Genomic DNA, 25,384 nt, shown 5'->3' with positions numbered 1-25,384 from the left:
GCATTATGGAATTATGAGTTTTTTTTTTTTTTTTTAGCCTTTACGTGTCAATGTGTTACTCAGATATCCATTACAATTTTATGCGCGACCTCGACCTGAGACCTTAACAACTATGTTTTGGCATTTGCTTTGCCTTAGTTGTGTTTAGGTATTTTATGGTCAGGCTGCGCAGCATGTAGGATGGATGTTGTGAGTGATTTGAGCTAAGGCTCACATTATTGGGCTAAGGCCCTGAGCTAAGGCTCATAATTTTGGGCTAAGGCCCTGACGTTTTAGAGTTAAGACTCGTTAACGCGTTTGCGCATGTATGTTTTACTTCGTTTTATTTTGTTTTGATGTCAATACAGTGTTGTCATATTGCTCAAAATTAATAAAGGGAAGTGTGAAACATGTATGCAAAAGGTAATAGAATTGGGCTAAGGCCCTGACGTTTTAGAGTTAGGACTCGTTAACGCGTTTGAGCTTGAAGCTCGCGCATGTATGTTTTACTTCGTTTTTATTTCGTTTTGATGTCAATACAATGTTGTCATATTGCTCAAAACTAATAAAGGGAAGTGTGAAACATGTATGCAAAAGGTAATAGAATCCACATTAAGAGAAGATAGCGCGTATCATTATTCATAATGGCTTAAAAAGCCTTGATTACAAACTTGACATTTTTACATGAAACATTTTCTAAGCTGTGCCGCGTTCCATGCGCGCAGGATCTTCTTTCCATTCAAATCTTTTAAGGTGTATGCGCCTTTTCCCAATTCTTCCAAGACTTGATAAGGTCCCTCCCAGTTGGGGGACATTTTTCCCGGGGGTATCACACGACTAGCTTCATTGTTTCGAAGGACAAAATCATTTTTCTTGAAGTGGCATTCTTTCACGCGCTGGTTGTAATATTTTTCCAGTTTTTTCTTGTATTTGGCTTCACTGATGATAGCCGCCTCTCTGCGCTCTTCAAGTAAGTTGAGATCCAACCTTCTTTCGCGCTCGTTATCAATCTTGCTCATCATGAGCACTCTATGGGATGGGCACCCAATTTCTGCTGGAATCATTGCCTCTGTTCCATAGGTTAGGCTGAACGGGGATTTGCCATTGCTGGTTTTGCTTAATGTCCTGTGTGCCCACAGGACATTAGGTAGCTCTTCGACCCAAGAATGGGATTCTCCCTCTAACCTTTTCTTCAGCCCATTCAGCAAGCTTTGGTTAGCGCGTTCCACTTGGCCATTCCCCTGAGGGTGATAAACTGAAGTGAAAATTTGGTTGATGCGCAATTCCTTGAGCCAGCTGGATATCTTCTTGTCAGTGAATTGCTTGCCATTATCGCTCACAATTTCCATGGGCAAGCCAAAACGGCATATGATGTGGCTCCATATAAACTGCTTCATCGCTTCGGCTGTGATTTTTGCTAGTGGCTTGGCTTCAACCCATTTTGTGAAATAGTCTACTGCCACTACCAAAAATTTTACTCGCCCTTGCGCTTGCGGAAGGGGACCCACAATGTCAATTGCCCATTTGTGGAAAGGCCATGCAGAGGTCACTGGAATCAAGTTGTTCTTTGGCCGCATGGTGTTTGGCGCATAGCTCTGACATGCTTTGCATTTTTGGATCTCCTTTAGAGCGTCCAAGTACATGCCTGGCCAATAATAACCTACGCTCATTGCCTTGGCAACCACCATGCGCGGGCCAGCATGTATTCCACAGATTCCTTCGTGTATCTCTCTGATCACATAGCTTGCTTCCTCAGCATCTAGGCATTTCATGAGTGGTCCAAGATAAGAGCGTCGATATAATGTACCATCAAGCAGTTCATAGTTTTGCGACTTGTGTCTTATCTTCCTCGCCTGTGCGCGATCGTCTGGTACTCTTCCCTCCTTCAAGAATTCCATTATTGGAGTTATCCATGATGAAGGGGTTGTATGAGTTACAAGGACAGACTTCGCTCCCACCGACGGGTTGCTCATTACTTCTACTCTGACATCTTTGCCAAAGTGATCAAAACTGGTTGATGCCATCTTGCTCAGCGCGTCAGCAGATTTGTTTTCACTGCGCGGAATATGAATGATTCTGAAGCCGTCAAATTGCTCGATGAGCTTTTTCGCCTGCTCTAGATACAGAGGCATGGTGTTCTCCTTGGCATCATAAAGGTCATTGACCTGTGCTGCTACCAAGTATGAATCAACATGGGCCTCTAGCTTTTTGACTCCAAATTTGTGCGCGATGCGCAGCCCAGCCAGCAGGGCTTCATACTCAGCCTCATTGTTGGTGCTCTTGAAGTCCAACCTGATGGCGTAAGTATATTCATGATTCTCTGGATCCACCAGTTTGAGGCCTGCGCCGGACCCCTCGTTGTTTGAAGCTCCATCAGTGAACAATCTCCAAACATTTTCTTCATCATTTGCCCGCGGAGGGTCTACCTCGCGCTGAGCTTTTTCAATTTTTCCTTCTGGAATTTCGGCGATGAAATCAGCTAAAACTTGTCCCTTTACTGCTGGACGGGGCTTATAGGAGATCGTGTGCTCTCCTAATTCCAGCGCCCACTTTGTCAGCCTTCCTGAGAGCGCGGGACGCCGCAAGACTTGCTGGATGTTGTAACCAGTCAGAACTTCAATGGGATGACCATTGAAATATCTATGAAGCTTGCGCGACGCGTGTGTTAGTGACAAAACTAACCTTTCCATGATGGAGTAGCGCGTCTCAGGATCTGTCAGCACCCGACTCACATAGTATATTGGCGTTTGGATTCCCTTGCGATCCACCAATAATACTGCGCCGATGGCGCGCTCTCCTGCTGATAGGTATAATGTCAAAGTTTCACCAGGAAGTGGAGCTGTGAGCGCGGGCAGATTTATCAAACATTCTTTGATCTCACTGAAAGCTTGCTCGGCCTCAGGAGTCCATTTGAACTGACTTTTCTTTAAGCAGTTTCTCAATGTATTGACAAATGGGGTAGATTTGGTTGCATGGTTCGCTAGGAACCTGTTGATTGATACCAATCTACCATTCAGCTTCTGAACTTCTTTCATGGTGGATGGCGAGGGCATGTCAAGGATGGCCTCCACCTTCTCAGGGTTCACCTTGAAACCATCCTTGGTGACCATTACACCTAGAAATTTTCCCTCTTGTATGCCGAAAGTACATTTGCTCGGATTGAGCTTCATGTTAACTTCCTTTAGGCGCCCAAGGGTTTCTTCGATGTCTTTGAGCATTTGCTTTTCCTCCCTACTTTTGATCACCAAATCATCCACATAGACTTCTAGGTTTCTTCCAATTTGCTCGTTGAAAATGGCATCCATAAGTCTTTGGTAGGTGGCGCCCGCATTCTTCAAACCAAAGGGCATTTTTGTGTAACAAAAAACACCCTTGTCGGTTCTGAATGCGGTCTTGTCCTCGTCTTGTGGTGCCATTTGAATCTGGTGATAGCCCTTGTAGGCATCCAGAAAACATTTTAGCTTGAATGGCGCCACGGAGTCCACCTTTGCATCGATGTTTGGTAGGGGGTAACAATCCTTTGGGCACGCTTTGTTGAGGTCCTTGAAGTCAATGCACATCCTCCACGACCCGTTACTTTTCTTTACCATCACAGGATTGGCTACCCACGTCTGGTATCGTATCGGGCGGATGATGTTTGCGCGCAGTAGATCCTCAACCTGCTCATTCATGGCCCTCGCTTTCTCATCCCCCATGACTCTCTTCTTTTGAGCAATTGGCTCTACAGACTTGAACGTGTTGAGAGAATGTTGTGCCAGGTCTCGCGGAACCCCAGTCATATCAGAGTGTTGCCACGCGAAGACCGACATATATGCTGTGAGCAACCTTTTCATTCTCAACCTCGTGTCGTCTGATATCGTATCGCCAATTGTGATTTTTTGCTCCGGGAATTTCGGGTTGAGAATCCATTCCTCTGGCGCGTTTTCTGCCATTGGAATTTTCATTCTCCCCTCCCGCGGAGTACTTGTCACTGCGCACAAATGATCTCGGTATACAAAAGTTACACCTGTTGGTGTTGGGAACCCCAACGCGCCGTGCGCTGGCGACGGTATGGCGTTGAATTGGGCAATCGTTCCCCTACCCAAGATCATATTGTGGCAAGAAGTGGTGGGCAAGACCAAGAAGTTAACAACTTCGGCTCGCTTGTGTTTCTCATCCCCCATAGTTAGCTCAAATTGTATTTGACCTAGGGGATGAATGATTTCATTTGAAACACCAGAGATTGGTGCATTCACAATTTCAAGCCTTGCTTGGTCTGCCGGATCCAGTTTCCTGAAACATTGCTCATACATGATGTCTGACTCGCTGCCAGTGTCCACCAGGACTTTTGACACTTCGTAATGAGCAATGTGTGTAGTGATGACCAGAGGACTGCTAATTGAAGGGCCTCCCCTGATTCTTGGGAAGATTACTTGTTGCTCGCGCCAATCTCCTTGGATTTGCGCGCTTCTTTTTCTTGATGTTTGCCCTTGCCTTCCTCCCTCGGCTACACAGATTCTTTTGTACTTTTTGATGGCAGAGGCTCCTTCTGGTTGTTCATTTTCTGGTCTTGAGTTTTTTACCAGGTGAGCCAGCTTGCCTGATTTCACATCCTTTTCAATTGCATCCTTCAAGTGGTGGCATGCATCAGTGTTGTGTCCTGTGGACTTGTGAAACTCACAGTACTTGCCACTGTCTGATGGTCCCTTGTAGTGTAGTGGCTTGGGGCTTTTGAATTGGACATTCTCAGTGCTTAACACCTGTGAAGGCGTTTTAGTGAGGGGAGTCCATATTCTTGGCAGAGGTCTGTTAGGATCTCTGCCGCCTTCCCTCTTGTCACCCTCCCCGCGATTACGAACATCTTTTTGGGGCTGGGGTGAGCTTGGTTGCGCCTGCTTTTCTGCGGAAGAAAAACTGGTTGGTTGCAACCTGGACCATACAGAGTTCTGTTTGCCCCTTTTTTCTTTGCTGCGCGGTGACTCAGCTTGATGCGCTCTTTCTCTTGCCCTATCTTAGGCAATTTGTTTTTCATTTCTCGCGAAGACCCGCGATGCTTCCATTAGTTTGGCCCAAGTGGTGGGCATGCCATCTCTGCTTACGAGAGCTCGGCGGAGTTGATCACTGCGCGCGCCTTGTATAAAGGCCACGCGCAGGAGTTGCTCAGTTATACCTCCGATTGCCAGAGACTCCTGATTGAAACGTGTTATGTAGTCTTCAATCGTTTCATCATTCCTGCGCACGCAGTGCATGATGTCATCAGGGTCGCGCGTGTGTCTGCGCTGCTGTACGAAGTGGGCTTGGAACTTTTCCAATAGTTCCTCGAACCCATCGATTTGCCTAGTCGGCAAGCTCTCGAACCAGACACGCGCCGCGCCCGTGAGGCAGCGAGCAAACATGTGACACCATGTTGGCATCGTCCAGCTCTCTAGGTTTCCCGTGTTGTAAAAACCTTGCAAGAAATCGTCTGGATCTGTTGTGCCGTCATACTTGCCCAAACCACTTGGCATCTTGGTTTTGTGCTGGATGGGAGCCTTCGCGATGCGCTCAGTGAACTTTGAATGTTTCACCAAGATGGCTGGTCTGTATGGTGTGGTTACGTCCACTTGCCCTCTAACTGGTGGGCTGTACGGTATGTGCAGATCCAGATCGGCTCTGGCTCCAGGCGCCATGTTCACAGGCGCGCGGAGCTGTGAGCCTCCTGCATGAGTATCTCGCGTCTTCCTCATGCTGTGCACTTCTTCATCACTAAACTCAGTGTGTGCAGTGTGAACAGAATGTCCTTCTTCAGGCGCGCGCGCCCTCTTTGTTCCATGAACAGTTTGCTTATCAAACGCTTGCCTTTGTGTTAAGTCGGCTAACTTTTTCTGTTTGACCATCTCATTGTACTTGTCCATTAGACGCCGCTGCTCGTTTATGAGCCATTCTTTAGGATCATTTGTTTCATCTTCTGGACCCATTGGTCCTTTTTGTTTCGCGCCGGCAAGATTTTGTAACGTGAGATCGTCTGGAGGAGTTTCAGTCTGGCCGTGAGGAGTTGTGATGAAGGGACGGTTACTGGTGGTGCGCGTAGAATCACGCGGCACCCTCAGAAACTGCTGTCCCTCATTAACATCCTCACGTTCAATATCCTCTAGAACTTGATCGACGTTACGAGCACCAGAAACCATGGTGAAAATTTTTGTTTTTTTTATAGATCTGATGAGATCTTGTTGCCGTTGTAACAGTGGATGGCGCCAATGAAGAAGCGTGGATCGACTCACTGGTAGACGATCTACTTTCCTCGGGTGTGATTATACTATTTCACCGATGGTTTTCTTGGATCTGTGTTCTTCCACCTACAAAATGAACAGCACCGTCAACTTACCCCTCAGAAAGTGACAGAGGGGTCCTCTTTGGGGTAACCCTCCGGTGTGAGAATAAGTATTTGTGGGAGAAGATAATAATATCAGAGTAAGGAAATCTGGAGAGTATTGCTTAATAGCTGAATACTCTGTAATTGGATGTGATTGTATATGATTGTGTATGTTACTGGCTGTAACTGTCTGTGATTGAATGTAATTGAATATGATTGAATGTCTCTCCTTGTGGAGTTGATGCTGTATTTATAGTGCTAGGGTTTCCACTGATTGGGCTCAGCCTTGTTGGCCTCCTCCAATTGCTCCGCGCCACGTGTCATCTGGGACACCTGGTGCTTTCTCATTGGTTATAATCACGTGGTAGCACATGGGTTATGCTGAGTTGTCCACCTTTCATTTGGCAGCTGTCAACATCAGCATATTCTTATTCCTTAAAAAGATACCTTCTGGAGGGTTGTCTGACGTGCACAATCAAGGTTGCCCTAATCCTGATTTGGATAAGGGCGAGGTTGATTATGTGCATGTATGATATGCGCCTATCCTGAGGATGCGCGAGGTCTTCTCTTTATTCTCACGCGCAGATGTTTCATGCGCAGATGTGATATGCACAAGCATGTGATATGCGCCACGCGCGGATGCGCCACGCGCAGATGTGATGTGCGTGAGCATATGTGATGCCTGAGCATATGTGATATGCGTGAGCATATGTGATGCCTGAGCATGTGATGCATGAGCATATGATGCATGCGCCATGCGCATAGGTTTTGGCTTTGTGCCTTCATAAAGTCTTGATTTCAAGCCTCTTGTCTATATCTTGTGGGTTGACCCGCCTGGCTCGGTGTTGAGGCGGGTACATACCTCTTCACTTGTTTAACTCTCACCTACTTTTCCTATATATTGTATTCTATTGTCTTCTTTGTAAATGCATCAAAATAATAAATGATTCTTCTTTCATCTCATTTGCAATCCTTTGTATTTCAATCACAAACTATTTCAATCACAAACATGATATCAGAGCATGGTGTATGATCTTAGGATCAACATGTTCATAACCACTCAAAATCTACCCCAAATATATTTTTTTTTGTAAACCTGTGAGCAATCATCATGACCGGGAACAACAATGATGAGCTCGCGTTGCAAATAACAAACCTTCTCAAGAGCAGCCTCAACAACAAAAATCAAACCTCAAAACAAAACCTCTCCGAGAGCTTGAAAATTAGCCTCAAGCTAAACAGTCAAAATTACGCCCTATGGGCTCGAATGATTCGAGTAGCCATCGGTGGTAAATCGAAACATTTGTTTGGTCACTTATCGGGAAACCCGCCACCACCGGAACCAACCGATGAAACATATGAACAATGGGAACAAGACGACTTAGTCGTGTTCTCTTGGTTAATACAAAATATCGAACCCGCTCTTGCAAGCAACTTAACTGAATTTCACACAGCCAAGAACTTATGGGATGCGTTGGTGGTTACCTACAGTAGCGGGAAAGATAAATTGCAAACCTTTGATCTTCATGTTAAGGCGAATGGAATCAAGCAGAATGGGTCACCATTAGAGGATTTTTGGATTGTTTTGCAGGGCGTTTGGGGTGAAATTGAAAGGCGAGATCCGAATCCCATGACCTGCACAATTGACATTGCAACCTACAACAAGATCCGGTCAGAACAAAAACTCTTTCAGTTCCTCAATGCCCTTGACCGACAATATGATGCCATAAAAAGGGAAATCCTTCGATGGGACCCGTTACCCTCGGCTGAGGGCGCTTACGCAGTCGTTCGAAAAGAGATGGCACACCAAGGAATACTAGGAAACCTCACAGATAGTTCATCGTCTCAAAACGGGGGGTGGCGGCGGGATTGGCTGCCAAAGGGTCTCACGATTCGGAAGGGCAAGGTTTAGGGTTCTTGTCAAAAGGACGGTCGGGTTATAAGAGTACTAGTAGTTCATCATCTCGGATTGATAAGTCTAATGTAAAAACCTCGTTTGAATCGTGGATAGTGGTGTTCGAATGAGTGATTATTTGAGATTTTCTTATGTTACAGATTTAGGATATGACTGTGTGTGAATGATATTAGATGATAAAAATATATTGTATTCATGTTCCCCTTTTACAAAGATACATACATGCATATATAATGTCCTAGGGGAATCTTCCCCTCTAGACCGTTATCTAGGGTGCTTCCTATTACCCGCTGGTCTCTCTGACTCAAACAGAAGACTCGCTATTATCCGCTGGACGCCTCTTTCCCTCCAAGATTCTGTCCCTATCACATTTGCAATATTCAGATCAATAAGGACAGGTCCATCGTTAACCTTGGACTCTGTCTGGTGTACTTGGGCAGTTAATGGGTTTTGGCTTCCTTAGGCTTCTTATGTAATTTGGGCCTGGTCCCTTTAATCTTGGATTCTGCATGATGTGCCTGGACTGCTAGTGGGCCTTGGCTTTCTTGGGCTTCTTGGGTGATTCAGGCCTAGTCTCTTCAAGTCCCCCAGTCTATTATCGTTATTATTTATGACGACGGTAATAGACTTGTTTCGAGTCTCGCTTCTCTATTCTTACGCCCTTCCTGGTACAGTACTGCAAAGAATGGCTTGGGCTTCTTTACTAGCCCATGCCCCTTTTCCATCTTCTTGGGTTTTATTATTCTCCTAGCCCAGCTGTAGCCCATGTTGGAGATAGTAATGTGTGGTTAATTTTGAACTTGCACATTTTACCACGCCTTCCTTCAGCGCAGGCTTTATATCCCATCACCCTTATTATTTTCACCTACCTTTCTCTCTTTTCTCTCTTCCATAATATCTCTGGCGACCCTCCGTTTTTCGATTGATCTTTCCTTCATATTTTCCGGCGACCCTTACCTTTTCATCTGATCTGCCCTCTCCGATCAGGTTAGTTCCTTTTCCTTTGCTTTATTTCTTTCCCCGTATCATGAGCCGTGAGGGCTTATCCTCGATAACCTCTATCCTTACCCAAGAACAGATGCTTCAGTTATGTACTCGCTACCGTATACCCTTATCCTTATCTCCTGTGTTGCCTAAACCTCATGAGACTGCTCTCAGTCGCCCTGGTTTACTCACCTTGTATACCTGAACCCTAGAGGGTGCTAATGTTCGCTACCCATTGACTGAGTTCCAGTTGGCTTTACTGAAATATCATAAACTACGATTTGATCAAGTCCACCCTTTGGGTTTCTTACCGGTGACTCACTTTGAGATAGCCTGTCGGGCCATGGAAGGTTTCGCCACCGTGCCTCTATTTCGTCGATTTTATCGTTTAAAGGCGGATGGTGATTGGTTTACCTTCGAGCGCCATCCCGTGTACAAACATCCCCCTTGCAGTATAAAAATGCCCACTGGATTCCATCCCAAGGAGTGGAAAAATAGCTTTTTCTTCGTGTCTCCCAACTTTGCTCCGGGTTTGCTTAGCCGGCGACGTACGGATTCCCTCATTCATGATGTGACCCCTCGTCCTTCGACGTCCCAAGATGACCTTTATAGGCTGTTGGTTGCCAATCCTACTGAAGCCATGACTTACCCTGAGCCTTTGCTATGTATGGCTGGATTGAGTCGGATATGGTCAGACCCTTCTACTCGTCCGGCCATTTTCGAAGGCAACCGAGGTTTCCCCTTCTTGTTTTCTTGCTAGTTACTCCCTGATCGATTGGGTATTTCTAACTCTGTTACTTTCTTTGTGCAGAAATGAGTTTGAAAGAGACTTTGCTGAAATGCCCCCTGAAGGCTGCCTCCTTTGTATCAGTTCCTGTGACTCCTCCGGCTAGCTCAGAGACCGAGACAGCTTCCTCAGATCCGTCTGCTCCCATTGTTCGTGTCGATGTGTTGGACACTCCTAAACGGAAGGGCGCCATGACCAATGTCTTCAATGCTTCCTTGAAGAACTGCTTAAGAAACTCGAAGCGACCTTATCTTGGCCAGTCGTCTTCATCTCATCCGGTGACGTCTCTTGCTGAACCTGTTGATCTGGACAGTGATTTCGAATTTCCTGTCGTTACTCCCGCAGATATGCATGCTTCTGTGGAATCTGGGCCAGCACGACTTAGTTCTCCAGGCAAACGTCCTGAGACATCTGCTTCTGCCCCCCAAGGTTTACCTGCCCCCAACACGGAGGCACTTGATGAAGACCCCGTGTTTGTTCCCCAGTGGGGTTTGAAAGTCGGTGCTTCCATCTTGACGCCCGCACAAGCACATGATTTTCTCACCTGTGTTATTCCTCTTGTTGACTCATCCCACATTCGCGCTTTGGACCGGAACCAATTGGTTGGCGACCTTGGGACTCATTTATATCGATCTCTAGCCCTCGCAGCAGCTGCTCATCAGCTTGTTATTGATGATGATCAGGTGTTGCAACGACTGAGAGAAGACAATCGCCGTCTCGAACAACTAGACGAGAAAAGTCGTGGGAAAATTAAGCACTTGAGGCAGAAAGTCCTTTTGGCTCAGGAGGAGGCTCTTGGGGTACATGGTCTGCAAATCAGTTTAAAGAAAGCCAAGGACGAAGCTGTCCGGCTAGAAGTTGAGCTATCCAAAGCTCGGGTTGATCAGGATATGATTTTGGAGGAATTGTTTTTTTTTTTTTTTGTGGGGCTTATCTATTCCCTGGTGTTTCTTGTTTGATAGTTGGAGGTTAATCTCAAGGGAATGCAGGAGGAAAATGAGAGGTTGAAGAGTGAGCTCGAGACAAGCCGGGCTCATAAAGACAAGCTGGTGGTGGATTATGAGCAGAGGTGTGAGAAGCTGGAGCAGGAGCTTGATGGTTTTAAAGCTGATCGGGAGTGGATGGTGTCTGAAGGGTTTAAACTGGTGTTTGGACGGGCTCGAACTTGTCGTGATACTTACTTGGTTAGAGATGTTATGATCCGATCTGTCTTCTCTTCCGGGTACCAGAGTGGTCTGAGGGAGGGCTACGACTTCCATGCGCAAGGTATTCCTCTTGTCGAGGTCCCCACCTATTCCGAGACTATGGAGTCCGAGGCCAAGGCAGCCTTCCGTACAAACGTCTCCTACGAGCCTCCGTTCTTGGACCGGCTTTCTGCTACCCCCATGTGTCAGTGGAAGAGATCCGAGCTATGTCCTTGGTAGTTGATCCCTCCACCCTGTCCCCTCAGGGATGATTGTTAACTTGTTTCATCAGTTGCTTTTGATGTCTTTTGTATTTTCTGTCTACTTGTTTTGTGTAAGGATATTCGTGCATGTTAGCCCTTGATGGGTTTATGCTTTTGATGTAACCACCATTTTCCCCGTTAGGGGTTGGACTTTAATTTGCTAATGTAATGCTTTGGTAGTTTTATTACTCGCATTGTGCTATGTTTGGTCATGCTTCGAACCTTGTTTGGTCGTTTGATTTTATTTCGTACGATTTTTTGGTTAACCATGTAGCCTACCGGCGAGGCCTTCCTCTCATCCTTGGTGATGGAGGGGTGTTTGCTAGCTTTAATTGGTCATCGTCTCAGGGATCGATGTCTTAAGTTAGATAGCTTGTCTTGTTATGGAAAACACAAAGAACATTTAGTTGTTTTTCCATTCTTTATCGCAGGCGCATGGCCAAATTGTCTGATTTGATTACAAGAATAAATGCTTTTGTCATGGGCACGGAGCCGAATTGCCTACATAGATTATCAAAACAAAAATAGAGTATCAATGACCCATTACTCAGACTTCCTCTCAGTGAGGTGTTTTATTGCATAACGTCCGTGAGGGGATGCTAAACCAGTTGTCACAAAATTCTGTTGGTTGGTTCTTCAAAAGCCCCCTTCTCCTTCTTCCCCCGGTGGGGGTTTTTAAGCATATTATCTTCTCAAATGCATGGAATTCCAGGTACGGGGCACTTCCTTTCCCGTGTGGTATGCCAGCTTGTAAGCCCCCTTGTCTCCAGCCCAGATGACTTGATAGGGTCCTTCCCATCGAGGTCCCAGTTTCCCTTGGCGTTCCTGCCTGCTTACCTCGTTCTTCTGAAGCACTAAATCTCCCACCTTGAATTTAACTTCTCTAACCCTGGAGTTGTAATATTTCTCCATCGCCTTCTTATATTCGATGTCTCGTCGTGCGGCAGCTTCTCTTCTTTCTTCAGCAAAATTCAAATTAAGCCTGAGGTCGCTTTCATTTTCCTTCTTGGTCAAACGTGCCTGGTGGGTTGGGGCATTGATCTCCACGGGTATCATCGCCTCTGTGCCGTAAGTTAGGCTAAAAGGTGTTTCCCCGTGGCTGACTTTAGGAATGGTCCGGTGAGCCCAGAGGACATGGGGTTGTTCTTCAACCCAAGATCCCTGTCTCCTTCCCAAACGATTGGTAATGCCTTCCACTATACTTCGATTGGCTCGCTCCACCTGGCCGTTTTCCTGGGGATGTGCCACGGACGTAAAGACCTGCTTGATATGCATCTGCTCGCACCATTCTCGAAAAATCCCCCCCCCCTCAAACTGTTTCCCATTATCGCTGACTATCGTGCGAGGGATCCCGAACCGGCATACGATGTTTTCCCACATGAACTTCTTGACTAGTTGTCCGGTAATTGTGGCTAGGGGTTTAGCCTCCACCAATTTGGTGAAATAGTCAATGGCCACGAGGAGAAACTTAGCTTTCCCTGATCCTTCCGGAAAAGGTCCCACTATGTCCATTCCCCATTTTCGGAAGGGCCAAGAGGAGCTAACTGGTATGAGGTTGAGCTTGGGTTTCCTGGTCACCGGAGCGTAAATCTGGCAGCTATCACATTTCCGGATTTCTCGGAGAGCGCTTAAAAACATGGAAGGCCAGTAGTATCCGGCTCGCATGGTGCGGGCTGCCACCGTCTTGGCTCCCATATGCATTCCACATATGCCTTCGTGGATCTCATGTATGATGTATTCAGCTTCCCCATAATCGACACATTTCAGCGAAGGGCCTAAATAGGACCTCCGGTAGAGAATCCCGTTGATGATTTCATATTGAAGTGCCTTGATCCTTAATCGATGGGCTTCCTGCCGATCTTCCGGTAGGATTCCTGCTTGTAAATACCCGAAGATGGGAGTCATCCAGCTCCACCCGGGCGTTTCCACACTGGCGACTACTTCTTCAAGGATTGACGGTTGCTGGATAGTCTCTACTCTGACATCCTTCGCGAGGTGATCAAAGGCCACGAAGGCTAGCTTACTTAAAGCGTCAGCCTTCTTGTTTTGCCCCCGGGAGATATGTACGACCTTCGCCTCTTTAAAACCTTGTAACAATTCCTTTGTCGTTTTCAGATACTCCACCATCTTGGGGTCTTTCGCTTCGTAGTCCCCGCTGATTTGATTTGCCACAAGTAAAGAATCCACGTGAGCCTGGATGCGTCTCACCGGAATCTTCCTGGCAACCCTTAAACCTGCCAGAAGATCCTCGTACTCGGCCTCGTTGTTAGTGCTGGGGAAGTTTAGCCGTACCGCATAAGTCAATTCAGTCCCTTCCGAGCTGATTAGCATCAAACCGGCCCCACTTCCATCTTCATTGGAGGCTCCGTCTGTGTACAAGTTCCAAACCGGCTCTTCTTGGTTTCTCGGGCTTTCAATGTTTTTCTTAGACGCAGTTTCCATGCTCTTATGGTCTTTCTTCTGAGGTGGGGATCTTGTGTCTTCGCCCGGTGGGGCCTCGGTGAGGAAATCAGCTATTACTTACCCCTTGAAAGCCGTCCGAGGTTTATATTCGATGGTGTATTCCCCCATCTCTATAGCCCATTTGGCCAACCTCCCGGATATCTCGGGTTTCATCAATATCCGATGAAGGGGCTTGTTAGTAAGCACATGGACTTCATGGGCTTGAAAGTACCTCCTCAACTTTCTCGCCGTGTAGACTAATGACAGCACCAACTTTTCAATAGGGGAATACCTTTCTTCCGGGCCCTTCAGTGTTCGGCTGACGAAGTATATGGGGATCTGAGCTTCTTTCCTCTCCACCATGAGTGCCGAGCTGACTGCTTTGTCGGTACATGAGAGATAGAGTGTCAGGATCTCCCCCGGCCGTGGTGAGGTGATTAATGGGAGCTTGCATAAGTGTGCCTTCAATTCTCGAAAGGCGTTATCTACCTCTGTGTCCCAGCAGAATTTATTCTTCTTCATGCACCTCCTCAAGACTGCCATGAAAGGAAGCATTCTGTCGGCAATCTTCGAGAGAAATCGGTTGAGAGCCACCAACCTTCCGTTCAGCCTTTGTACCTCTTTGATGTTTCTGGGTGGCCCCATTTGAACCAGCGCCTCTACCTTTTCAGGATTGGCTCGAAATCCCTCCTTGGTGATCAATACCCCTAAAAATTTTCCCTCTTCGACTCCGAATGAACACTTTCCGGGGTTTAGCTTCATGTTGACTTGCCGGAGGGTGTTAAAAGTCTCCCGGATGTCGTCCTGCATTCTTTCCTCATCTGTGCTTTTGATAACTAGGTCGTCTACGTAGATCTCCACGTTCCTCTCCTTTTGTCGATCGAACAAACGGTCCATGAAACGCTGATAAGTGGCTCCAGCATTCTTCAGGCCAAAAGGCATCTTGGTGTAGCAGAATGTCCCTTCGTCGGTATAGAAGGCAGTTTTCTCTTCATCTTGGGGATCCATTTGGATATGATGATATCCCTTGTACGCGTCTAAAAAACAACGAAGGGGATACTGGGCTAGAGCTTCAATTTTCTTCTCTATTTCTGGTAGGGGGTAGGAATCTTTTGGGCAAGCTTTGTTTAGGTCCTTGAAATCGATGCACATGCGCCAACTGTTGTCGGATTTGGAAATCATTATGGGGTTCGAGATCCACCGGGGGTATTTGACAGCCCGCAGATCCCGGCTTGCACGAGTTTCATGGTTTCTTCCCGGACAGCCTGGCTTTTCTGCAAGCCCAGACTCCTCCTCTTCTGCTTGTCGGGCTCCATCCAGTGGAACTCGTCGAGGGTATGCTGTACCAGGTTTCGCGGGACCCCGGTCATGTCCTTGTGGGTCCAAGAGAACACGTCTGAATTACGTAACAGTACCTTCTTCAGCCCCGCCTTTCCTTTGCCGGAAAGTTTCGATCCGATCCTTACCGTTTGATCCGGGTGCTCCCCATTGAGTACCCATTCTTCCACTCCCCTCTTTCCTTGAGTTCCCCTGCCGACGCTAGCTACTATCTCCGAGGATGACCGGACAGTGGTTATCCCGTTCGGAGTAGGAAACTTCATGTATCCGTGGACAGTGGATGGGATTGCTCTGAGTGCTTTCATGCCTGGCCTGCCTAAAATGATGCTCTATTTGGACGGGGCCCTCACTACGGAGAAACGTAGGCACACCGTTCGAACTTTGTCCCCATCCCGGAGGGTGAAAGGTAAGTTGAGGGATCCCAATGGTTCCACCACCTCCCCCGAGAATCCCATTAACGGACATATGTCTTCTTCTAGCCTCTCTTGGATTTCTCTCTGCAGTCTTAGGAAACAATGTTCATACATCACCTCCACCCCGCTTCCCCCATCTACATGTTCTCGAGCAACCTTATGTCCCGCCATGCTTGCCGATATGTTCAGAGGCATCTCCCTGGCCTCCTCATCGGTTATGCCCGGGAACTGTACTTCTGCCTTCATCCATGCTGTGCTTATTGGGGGGAAACCTCTTTTTATGATCTTCGGAACCCATCCCAGGTTCCTTTCTCCTTCGTCCCTTCTCCGTATCATGTCTACGAAGTGCCTGTCTTCATCTTCCTCCTTCACCTTGGATGGGGATCCTTTGCTAGGCAAAGGTAACTGCCCCGTTCTTAAGGCGGTTTCCCACAGCCTCTTCAGCTAGACACAATTTTTGGTGGTATGACCCGCACTCTTATGATAGTTGCAGTATCTCGTGGGGTTAGGTTTGTACGCCTGCTTGAACGGACTAGAGGCCTTGGCCGGGTACCTGGTTTTGTCGGTCGCTAGTACCTCGTCTCCCCCTGGGGAGGGCTTTTCCTAGTAGGGAGGGCGATATCTTCCTCCATCCGGTCTGATTCTGGGAAATCGTGGTGGATGGTACGTGGTAGAGGGTATGTACCTGGCATGACTTACTGGGGGTTGGTAGGGAGTGAAACGAGCTCTTTCGAATGGGGCTTGCATCTTTCTCGATCCGGGACTCCCGAGGTTCTCCCCCCCCAATTGGCTTACCGGTTCCCTTCTTTGTTTCCCACTCTCGTAGCTTAGATCCGGTGTCCTTTCCTCTGACGAAAGCCCGTACCCGGTCCATCAGTTGGTCGAAAGTGGTGGGGAAATCTTCCCCCAGCTTTTCTGTGAGCTGGGAGAATCTCACGCCATTTATGAACCCACTTATTTTCATGACTTCTGGAACACCCTTGATGTTCATGCTCTCGGCTATATACCTGTCCATGAACTGCTCAACCCTTTCCTCATCTCTTCTTCAGATGTGTAGAATCTCGTTGGGATTCTTCATAGCCTTCCTTTGCTGGTTGAAATTTCGCAAAAACTTTCCCCTCAGCTCTTCATAGCTATCTATACTCCCCGGCTCCAAACTGTCGAACCATACCCGGGCTCCCCCGGTCAGAGTTTGAGGAAACATCAAACACCAGGCGGGCATGGACCACCCACTGACCATTCCTGCTGCCCGGAAAGCGTGGATGTGGTCTTCAGGGTCTTAATGCTTTGGCTTGGGAACATTATTTTCTTTTTCAGACATTAATTTGTAGAATATGGTCATGCTAGGTGAGTAAGTTTTAATGCTTTGGTTTGGGAATTCGAAAGAGAGTTTTAAGACTTTTGTGAGAGTAAATTAAAAGAGCTTAGAATTTGTTGATGATAAAGTTATAACTGAGTGGGCATTTCACATTTGATGCTGCTCTATGCGGATACTTGGTCACAAGGCATATGATCGAACTTTTGAGTTTGGAAATTTAAGGAGCATGACTCCCCAATAATTGAACACTCTTGATATTTCACCACTAACAGCATCAAATATTTGATGAGTAAGAAATGGAAGAAATAACAGTTTTGCAGTCATCTGTTTAATGTTCATGAGGAGATGGTTAAGCTAATAATTGAATCTTCTAGGAATTGATGATACCAACAAGTTATGTAAAAATATATGCTTATTTTCAATTCAATATCCAACGTATAGTTGTATTTTTTTTTATTTTTTTTTTGTAAATATTTTCTAATTTTTGGCACTATATTTTATAACATGTTGGGTTGCTTTTTACTTGTTGTTGGGCTTTTGTTAGAAGATAAAAATATATTGGTTAAAAAGTAAGTGGATCAATATCACATCAATTCCTATATTAAGAAGATTATGTCAACCTTACTCTTGATTTTGAGGCCGTTAGAGAGGATTTCCAACCATGAACAACTGATTGTATTACCTTGTTTAACTCTCACCTACTTTTCCTATATATTGTATTCTATTGTCTTCTTTGTAAATGCATCAAAATAATAAATGATTCTTCTTTCATCTCATTTGCAATCCTTTGTATTTCAATCACAAACTATTTCAATCACAAACATGATATCAGAGCATGGTGTATGATCTTAGGATCAACATGTTCATAACCACTCAAAATCTACGCCAAATATATTTTTTTTGTAAACCTGTGAGCAATCATCATGACCGGGAACAACAATGATGAGCTCGCGTTGCAAATAACAAACCTTCTCAAGAGCAGCCTCAACAACAAAAATCAAACCTCAAAACAAAACCTCTCCGAGAGCTTGAAAATTAGCCTCAAGCTAAACAATCAAAATTACGCCCTATGGGCTCAAATGATTCGAGTAGCCATCGGTGGTAAATCGAAACATTTGTTTGGTCACTTATCAGGAAACCCGCCACCACCGGAACCAACCGATGAAACATATGAACAATGGGAACAAGACGACTTAGTCATGTTCTCTTGGTTAATACAAAATATCGAACCCGCTCTTGCAAGCAACTTAACTGAATTTCACACAGCCAAGAACTTATGGGATGCGTTGGTGGTTACCTACAGTAGCGGGAAAGATAAATTGCAAACCTTTGATCTTCATGTTAAGGCGAATGGAATCAAGCAGAATGGGTCACCATTAGAGGATTTTTGGATTGTTATGCAGGGCGTTTGGGGTGAAATTGAAAGGCGAGATCCGAATCCCATGACCTGCACAATTGACATTGCAACCTACAACAAGATCCGGTCAGAACAAAAACTCTTTCAGTTCCTCAATGCCCTTGACCGACAATATGATGCCATAAAAAGGGAAATCCTTCGATGGGACCCGTTACCCTCGGCTGAGGGCGCTTACGCAGTCGTTCGAAAAGAGATGGCACACCAAGGAATACTAGGAAACCTCACAGATAGTTCGTCGTCTCAAAACGGGGTGGCGGCGGGATTGGCTGCCAAAGGGATCAATATATTGGTTGAAAAGTAAGTGGATCAATATCACATCAATTCCTATATTAAGAAGATTATGTCAACCTTACTCTTGATTTTGAGGCCGTTAGAGAGGATTTCCAGCCATGAACAATTGATTGTATTACCTTGTTTAACTCTCACCTACTTTTCCTATATATTGTATTCTATTGTCTTCTTTGTAAATGCATCAAAATAATAAACAATTCTTCTTTCATCTCATTTGCAATCCTTTGTATTTCAATCACAAACTATTTCAATCACAAACATTAACGAGCTTTGACTATTGTTGGATTAGATTCATGTGGGCTTAGCATTATGGGGCAAAAGTTAGACTGTTGGAGAATGGGTGTGGCCCGTAACTGGGTGCAAGTTGTTGCGAAGTCACATCCTGATAAAAGACAATACCAAGCATCTTTGAAAAAGCAAGTTGGTTTTCTATCACCAGTTTACATGTTCGCCTTCCCCAATTATTAAAATACAGTTATGCATATTCTGTGTGTTATCGTCAAGTTGATGATAACAATATTGTTTTCTCAAACTTTGATATAATTTGTTCGTTTTCTTATATCATCTTGAGGAATTCATGTTTGTGACATCCTTGTATGTAATTAGTGGTGTACTGGTGTATAATGGTGTGTGCTTTGATATTGCCTATGAAGCTTTGTTATTGATGAAGAGAGTTAGAATTGTTACCGCTTGGAAGCATGTCATGCACTATCCTATAGGAGTGTTTTTTTGTTTTTGGTAGAGTTGTGTACTTTCTAACTTGGTACGACTAAGAAAAACAAAGAATACATATACATGATCTGGGTGTATAAAACAATTTTAGCACAACACTAACAACGGTATTCGTTGTAGAAGTTGTACCAACACCCGAGCTAGCTTTCTTTTGGTGGTGATGATGACATTCATATACTTCATCCCAAGCTCTTAAAAACATTTGGAAGTGGGCTAGAGATTATGAAGTTTGTTTGATCAGTGTATGGACACTGGACAGCTAGTGCGACGTGTGTACCATAGATTGATATGATAGGTGACTGGTACGTATTCACGGACCATGTTTCCCTTAGCTCTGTCTATGAGCATTCGCGCAGTCAAGTTTAAGTTTGTTTACTTTGATGCTATTTTTTGTATTATGTCTGACCCAGAGGCGGCCCAAGGTTTTCAGAGACCTCAAGCTAACTATAAAGTTGTGGGCCTTTTAAAAAAAAGTTCATATAAACCCTTCTCCGTTACCCAGGCTTGGGACCGACATTGACAAAGTTAATTTTTTTTAGTTATATCTTGCGTTTGTGATAAAAAATGCGTGCATAAGTTTGCATTTCTAGCTTTAATGATTCGAATGAATAATAATATAGGCAAAGTGTGTAGTGTACAAATTGGTAGATTAACATATTATAAAGTAATAAACTAATGAGTAATTACTAATCTCAAATCCAGTGATATCTAAATTAGGCATATCCAAATCGAAGCGTATATTCAGAATTCAAAAGAACACTTGCAGACCTCGGTGACTTGGTTACTTGATGACTCATATTAAGTATAACCAGATAAATATATTTTGGACGTAGTGTTGTTGTCATTATAGTGTTGTTGTCATTACGAAATTAAATGATACCGATTAAATTCGTGAAATTGCGATGACGCCACAACGCGGCTGATGTTCCTAGTTAAGTATAAATACATTACAACCGGCAAACCCAAAATAAAAAAAAATGCAAATTCAAATCGCAATCGAAAGTTTAAGAAGGACCAACACACGCTACACATAATATTGTTCGCAAATCACAAGAGCAAAGAATACACTCTCAGTCCTATAAAAAATGGCGATTTGGTCATTGTTGCTTTCCAAGATTGATGATTAGAACTTTGAAGACATTAGAGATAATTTCATAAAACCATGTGCCACGTCCAATTGATTGATGGTATCCAATTTTTATGCCTTCAAGTGTTCAGTTTCTTTTTAACATGTATATAGCTTTTTTTGAACGGCGAATTTCAATTTGGATTAGAGTTCGCACACCCCACTCGAGCCAAGACTATGTTGTCTTAATCGGCCCACGCTTGGCGTTCGAGTTTGGCATCGTTCCCCGAGAAAATTTCAGGTCACCTGCCAGTATACAGATGTTGTACCTACCACAGAAGGGGATTCCCTCTGCTGCAAATACACCCTAATAGAAAACTCGGGTGACCTCCGGACTCGAACTCGTGACCTCATAGAGGCCAGAGTCTTATCCATCATTGGGCTGGCCATTGGGGGAGACCCAATGGTTTAACATGTATATAGCTCATCTTCATATTATTAATTAACAATAATACAATGAATATATTAACAATTTTGTTATACAAATATGGGGGCCTTAATATATTTGTGGCCTCAAGCCTTTGCTTGGGTCAACAATAGACTAGGGCCGACACTAGTCCGACCCATTATGAGACAACAAAAGACCCTATCAACTCAGTCCCCATATACTAGAGACAAAACACAAACCTGTTAACAAATAAAGCATAATCAAATTAATACATTATAAAATAATTAAAAAAAATTCTCAAGTTCGATCTGGTAGATAAACTATACCAAAGTCCGACCTGTTTGAGATAAAACATGACCCGAATACACCCGTTAGAGCTGAAACATATTTAGGAGGATATGTCATTTCTCATGAGTTGTTTTCTCCTTATGGTTCAGATATCATCAATGATGATCGATGATATATAATAGTAGTAGTAATTATTATTATTATTATTATTATTATTATTATTATTATTATTATTTCGTTTGCAAGAGGAATTTGTAAGGGAAGATGAAATAGGAAATCTGGGATTTGGATATGGGTGCCACACAGCCTGCATAAACCAACTGTGACTCAGGAGCTGGTGTCCCATATGCCAGGCTTCACCACAATCTTTATCCACCACATGCTTAAATGGCATTTCATTTCATTGTTGGGAATTCCCGAGTCGGCCCGTGGCTTAGTGCGTGGAGGCGGCTAGGATATTAACTTGGTGTGCAAGTTCACGATTACATAATATTTATTAGAAAGACCAAGCTATAAAATCAAAAACTAAAAAAAATGAGCTCAGAAATAATTGTTTATGTCTTCTTTTAAATCGGACAATCTGATGGACCCAACCACCAGTAACACTTGACATCATAGCTCAACAAATGCACCAGCCGGGAATCGAACCCGGGTCTGTACCGTGGCAGGGTACTATTCTACCACTAGACCACTGGTGCTGTTATGTTTACCAGTTGATTAAAATCAGAAAGGTTAATTAAAGAAACACAAGTTATAAAGACTTCTTTATGATATGGTACGTTTTCACAAAAAAGATAGGCACACACTGCTGAATGCTGATACACTTTTTTTTTCTCATTCGTGTTCACCTTTCGATGTGTCGGAATTTGCATAAAACAGTAACTTAGCATAAACTTTTGTTTTTTAAATACTAAAACTGTTGGTTTCATTTGGTTATGTTAGAATCTCTTTTGGCTCATAGGTTGGTTTGTTGACCAAAGTTAGGGTTAGGTCCAAGAAACATAGTCATAAAACTTAAATCTTATCCTGTCCTAACATTGTCTATTTATTAAACTACTTAGATTTAAACTAATATAAGTATATTAAAATTGCAAATGATATATAATTTGGGTAAATTTATACAGGTACAAAAGTTTTGTAAGTCCTAAACTCAAACCAAACCAAAAGCAGTCAACTGATTCAAGAACAAGGCTAGGCTCTAACACAACTTATTGGATCTGTTTAGCACATATTTTCATAGATTAATTGTGTTTCTTTTCAGTTGGTGTAATCCATATTCACACAATCTCTTAGCTTCTTCACTTTGGATTATCTATTGGAAAATGATGATAAAGGATTGATCATTTCATACAAATATCTTTAATTTCTTTCTAGCATTTTTTGAGTTCCATGGCTGTAGTTTGATACAAAACTTGAATACAAGTGATTCATGACATGGTTGCAACAACTTTTGAATGGATTACTAACATATGGCATCAATCATACAAGTCCCGATTTAATCTACCACATAAATAATGGGTTAGAAGACTTGAAGGAGATGATTCAATCTTCTAAGTACTGGATGAAGAAGAAGTCATAATAATGATCTTGATTAAGAGTATGGTTACCTTCAATGATGATGGATAAATTTAGTTCTTACGGTGTTAGTGTTTTTTCAATCTGTTCTGGAAGAGAAACAATCGTATGTGTTGAAAAATTTGAAGGACTCAGTAAATCTTTTAACCATCAACTGTTACATCCTTTCCCCCTTATGGTATCAACCTCTATAAAGGATAAGATTTCAATTATGGATTAGATTGTATTGTTGTAACAAACTTATTTTAGCCCTTTGACTTCTCCACTTTGTTAGGAGACTTGGGTGTAATTCACAACTGGAATCTTCACCAACTAGATGTGAAAAATGCTTTCTTGAATGGAAACCTAACCGAAACCGTGTTCATGGAACAACCACCGGGTTTTGTTGATCCCCAATACCCGACTCATGTGTGTCGTCTCAAAAAGGCGCTTTATGGTTTAAAACAAGCTCCGCGTGCGTGGTTCGAACGTCTTAGTACCTTTATTCTTGAAAATGGGTTCACATGTTGTAGATCGGATACTTCTTTATTCGTTTTTAAACGAAACACTTGCGTCATGTATCTTCTCGTCTAAGTGGACGACATTATTTTCACGGGAAACGATGAGGTTTTGGTTCAACGTTTTATATCTCAACTTCACAGTACCTTTGCAATTAAAGACTTGGGTAAACTTGGTTACTTTCTAGGCCTTGAGGTTAACTACACCAAAACAGGTTTGTTTCTCAGTCAATGTAAATATGCATATGACATCTTAGCACGCGCAGGGCTTCTTGATGTCAAACCTGTTGCTACCCCTTTGGCTACTACCGAAACATTTTTCTATCACGGGTCTCCATTTTCGGATCCAACACTTTACCGTTCTCTTGTTGGTGCATTACAATACCTCACTATCACTCGACCGGATCTTTCTTATGCCGTCAACCAAGCAAGTCAATTCCTTCATTCTCCCACAACGGCCCACTTTCAATCAGTCAAGCGTATTCTTCGTTATGTTAAAGGCACCATCTCTTATGGTCTAACCTTTGACAAACCGGCCACTACTTCACTCAGTGGTTATTCGGATGCCGATTGGGCACATTGCATTGAGACTCGTCGATCTACATACGGGTACTCAATCTATCTAGGTGGAAATCTCGTTTCATGGAGTGCAAAGAAGCAGCCCACAGTCTCCTGGTATAGTTGTGAGTCTGAGTATCGGGCTATGGCAAACACAGCAGTCGAAATTATATGGGTTACGCATCTTCTCCGGGAGCTTCATGCGCTACCACCGGATCGACCAACGTTACTTTGTGATAATCGAAGTGCTTTATTTCTTAGCAAGAATCCTATTGCTCATAAACGGACCAAACACATTGATATAGATTATCATTTTATTCGGGAATTGGTCTCATCTGGTAAATTGCAAACGCAGTTTGTTCCTATCAAGAAACAAGTGGCGGACATCTTCACCAAAAGTCTTCCACAACCACTGTTTGAACACTTTCGCGCAAAGCTTCGTGTCGGACTGCCACCTTTCCGCTTGAAGGGGGGTATAAAGGATAAGATTTCAATTATGGATTAGATTGTATTGTTGCAACAAACTTATTTTAGTCCTTTGACTTCTCCACTTTGTTAGGAGACTTGGGTGTATATATTATGTAATTGGTTATTCTACAAAATTAAGGAGAAATACCATCGTTACAACCTCCATCAAACTATATACCTTAAATATGGGGCTACATACATTAAATCCATATAAATGTCGAATGGTCAAAAGATCACATAAATATTTCTAACAACAGTTATTATCTATAGTCATTTGATATATTTTTATTTCTAAACGACTTGTTTAACCACTACTAAGAAGGTTGGTTTGGTTAAATCAGCATCTGTTTAGACTGACATGTATCCGTTATGAAAACCTAGCATGTCCATTTCTTTGTGTAGTGGCGTGGATGGGGTTGAGGTGTCATTGAGCACATGGACGAAGCAGTCGAAACTTCTAACGGACTCCGGGGGTCCCGGCGCCCATGTTTTGTTTAATAGTAATGTAAATTTACGTGTTTTCATTCTGAGTCAAGCTTCGCCACTGACCAATCAAATATCAATTACAAAACTCAAAAAAAATGAGCTCATAAATATTTGTTTACAACATCACTAATCAGACAACCTAATAGAACCAACCACCAGTAACAATTGACATCATAGCCCATGCGTGCAACAGCCGGGAATCAAACCCGGATCTGTACCATGACAGGGTACTATTCTACCACTAGACCACTGGTGCTGTTGTTCGTTGATATATAATCTACATATAAAACCTTCCATGTTCCGAATAAAACATTTTGTGTAAGATTGAGTGGTTGAGCAATGAGCACCATTCGATTTTGTGTTACCTTTTTATAAAATCAAAACATAGCCAAAACGTTTCTTGAAGTATTTTAATTTCACTTAACTTGGTTGGGTTTATCTTCCGGCTCATAGTTTGATTAGTCAATAGCTAGCCAATATTATTCAGTGAGTAGATAGTTAAATCCAATATCACTTCTTTGTTTTGTTTATTTTTTTGTTACATTCTTTAATCTTTTCTTGTTCACTTGTTGTAACATTTTTGTTTTATAACTTTCTTGTTTAT

General features: G+C 43.7%; 1 non-coding gene across 1 annotated transcript; it reads right to left on the bottom strand.

The window, feature by feature from the left end:
* Window positions 1-21,823: 21,823 nt before the first annotated feature.
* TRNAG-GCC (transfer RNA glycine (anticodon GCC)) lies at window positions 21,824-21,894 on the bottom strand. The gene has a single exon. It is a non-coding gene; the product is annotated as a tRNA-Gly (tRNA).
* Window positions 21,895-25,384: the final 3,490 nt, after the last annotated feature.

This window comes from Bidens hawaiensis, unplaced genomic scaffold (genome assembly GCF_021521415.1).
Source record: "Bidens hawaiensis isolate Kalapana, Puna unplaced genomic scaffold, B.hawaiensis_p1.1 tig00037581_1, whole genome shotgun sequence".
Lineage (NCBI taxonomy): Eukaryota > Viridiplantae > Streptophyta > Magnoliopsida > Asterales > Asteraceae > Bidens > Bidens hawaiensis.
Note: the sequence above shows the minus strand (reverse complement) of the source record. Positions and strands in the feature narration are given on the sequence as shown.